Source organism: Pungitius pungitius, chromosome 9, assembly GCF_949316345.1.
Source record: "Pungitius pungitius chromosome 9, fPunPun2.1, whole genome shotgun sequence".
Taxonomy (NCBI): domain Eukaryota; kingdom Metazoa; phylum Chordata; class Actinopteri; order Perciformes; family Gasterosteidae; genus Pungitius; species Pungitius pungitius.
In genome coordinates this window covers 11798398-11801758 of record NC_084908.1, presented here as the reverse complement: position 1 = coordinate 11801758, position 3361 = coordinate 11798398, and positions in this window count along the sequence as shown.

The following is a 3361-nucleotide window of genomic DNA, read 5'->3' as shown; positions in this document are numbered from 1 at the left end:
CCATATCCATTGCAGCGATTACGATTGTATAAGTGAGCACTACATCACTATGAAGAAATACATTGCTTGCCACAACCAGTCGAGCAAAATAAAATAACTTGTTTCAGCCAATCAAACTTGAACGTTTCCATCGATTTTTTATTATTTCTTTATGAAATTCTATACCGTCAGCGGCAAGGAAACCTTTTGGTTCAGGGGGAACCAAGACAACCGTTTTTTGGTGGACGTAGTGTGGAACACGATGCTATTGCCATACACCACCGACGCCTTATTAAAAAAGAATGTACGTTTGGGACGATTATATTGCTACCACTAAGCCACGGAAGGAATGGAATATCAGTAATGTTCTATCCACAAAATGAAGAATTGGACGAAATAAGTTACAGCCATTAAAAACACTGCTTGATTAGAGTTTTTGACGGAACATTAAGGCCTTATCGTCTAATAGGTAATTGCTTGATGGTTCACAATTTGCAAACAAATACATTAGCTTCACCATGCCTGAATATCAAGAGCAAAAGCTCAAGAGATATTCAATTAAATTTATTTTGTGCAGCTCAAAATCAATTATTTGCTTTAGATGGCTTTACCTTCTGTACATATACGACATCCTCTGTCCCAGGACCCTTACATCGAAACAGGAAAAACTCCCTCAAAACCCTTTTAACAGGGAGAAGTGGAAGACACCTGTGGCTGAGCAAAGGGATCCCTCTCCAAAGATGGACAGAAGTGCAATGGACGTCTTGCGTACAGAATTACCATCATAAGAGCTACAAAACAGTCAATGGATACGAAAGAACCACAGAAGGAGGCAAGACCAGGGTCCAGATAGAACCATGATCCATGGTGACCTGTGAAGAGACAAAGCACAATGACAAGTGATGGCTGGCATGGTGCTGAGTGGACAGGCAGGAGTGATGGCAAAGAATTCCCACCGTGTTATTACTTTTACCATATGACTTATCTTCCTGTTTGTAATGTTAGACTTCTCTCTATTTAGACCCTTTCAATTCAACCGAGATAAGACCAATGTTTTAGGACACCATGTCTTGATCAAATTTTCAGGTGAGACGTCAGGGGGGGTGGGGGCTTCTCAGTTCTCTCAAGTTCATTAGCACCCTTGTTGATTGGATTTGTCTCTTTTTTGACAACAGGAAAGAGATGAATGGTGGAGCAGATGTTTTGATGTACACTGCATCTGAAAAGCATTGATGACTAATATATTTGTAAGATTACAGGACTGTCAGTTTAATCTTACCCAGTCATCATGCCCATCTTTCTTTGTCCTTGGACTTTGCCATGCATTCCCACATGCTCTGTCAGGTTTTCTAGCACATTACCCAAGTATGATTACTCTCTCAATATAAAAAACTTGTTTATTCTTTTTTCTAAAGCTTTTCAAATTATATTTCTACTGAGCAGAGGTTGGACAAACTTGGCAATTCTCCTCTTTATACTGATGTTGCTAATTAACGTGATTGCTTAATCCCCAGTGTATTTTCGGATTTCATGTCTGTAAAGCACCTTTTTAATGATGTGGATTTAATGTCTAAATAACAGTATCAAGCATCGCAACAAAGCACCGATAAATATGTTTGAAGTGATCCCCGCTACGCCCACCAAGAACCAGTTGTCCTGGTTCACCCTGAACCAAAAGGTTTCCTAGCTGCTAATGGTGTAAAATCAAAAGATTGTTTTGTAATAGCTAGTTGTAAAGAAGGGCCCCAGACAGCTGTTGACTCAAATTTTGGGATGATTTTTCCAGTGACATGACAAAAGCTGCAGAAGAAATTCATGGCAGATGTAGCTCCACATGGAAAGATAAAGGGGCCCTACTCAGCTCATCAGAATGAAACTGCCTAAAGAAGAGAGAATATTATTATGCATCCTAACCTCCCAAAGCAATTATGGACACATGCTGTACAGACAGCAGCTCAAATCCGCAACCAGAGTAACAACTTCACTGGAAAATCACCTAACATATCTAACATGAGGATATTTATATTTATTATCATACCGAGTCAGGAAAAGTCTTCAAACATAGACTGGTGAACTTCATCACCAAAAGTAGCACAGATAGCTCATGGGAGACATGGGAGAAGACGTTGAGAGTTATGGAGATACACCACAGGAGGTAATCAACCGTGATCAGGGACAGCCTAAGGAGAGTAAAGAGTCAAAGGTTGAAGAGACAGCTGAGGCAGCTTCAACCCAGACAGATACATGATAGTACACAGATTATGACGACATTCCTAAACACAGAGTTAGGTGATTCAGACCGGCGTCGTTCCAGGAGGCGGTGCCACTATCAACATCCCGCTCACTGACCGAACATTAATGTGTGTTACAGTGTTTATATCTGAAATCTGTTTAATGATAATTAATTAAAATGATTTATAGTTGTTGAGCATGTACTGGGATGCCGTTGTGAGCAGGCGCAGAATAAACGGTCAGTGAGTTCTCAGACCAAAGGGACGATGGCGGTCTGTCTTTTTCTCCTGTGAATATAAACTACGAGAAGGTACTAGCTAACCACTTTGGTGATTGTGATAACGATAGACTGCTGCAAGGATGTCTAACACTGATATTTAATGATCAAAGGAATTTTTGGACCTTTGACGGGTTTCCGATCGGGACACAGAGGTCTGGATAAAGCGGCTACGAGGCTAGAACATAACAAGCTTGGGAATAAAACACTATTACTATATATTCATATATATGGCAACGTCTGCGAGAAAACGCCAAATTAAAGCACCTTAAATTGTGTTATACAAATTAGTAACATTCCACCTCTGGAATTATTCATCCTTTTTCTAATTAACATCCTAAATGCACTAAACAAAAACAAATTAGGGCCAACTACTGTCTTCTACAGTATATCTGTCATATATGTATTTCAAGTAGGTGTATGCTGATTTTGTCAGGGGGGGTCGCGGTCGAGGGCAAGGAGGGAGGACCCAGACGCGGAGTTGAAAAAATAAAAAGACTTTAATTGTCAAAACTCACAAAATCAAAATCGCTCCAACCAAAAAAAGGGGAGGAAGGAGGAGAAAACAAAACAGACAAAAACAGGGACCTGGACTTGGAAACATGAAACAGACTTGACTTGACTTGACTTGACTTGACTTGACTTGACTTGACTTGACTTGACTTGACTTGACTTGACTTGACTTGACTTGACTTGACTTGACTTGACTTGAACGTTGACATGTAATGACGCCACGAGGGACAACAGGCACACGGGGCTTAAATACACGAGGGAGGTGCAGGTGATTGGACACAGGTGGAAACACTCAGGCAATCACGGGACAAGGCAGGAAGTGAAGTTAACCCAGGACCACAAGGAACATGAAACTTCAAA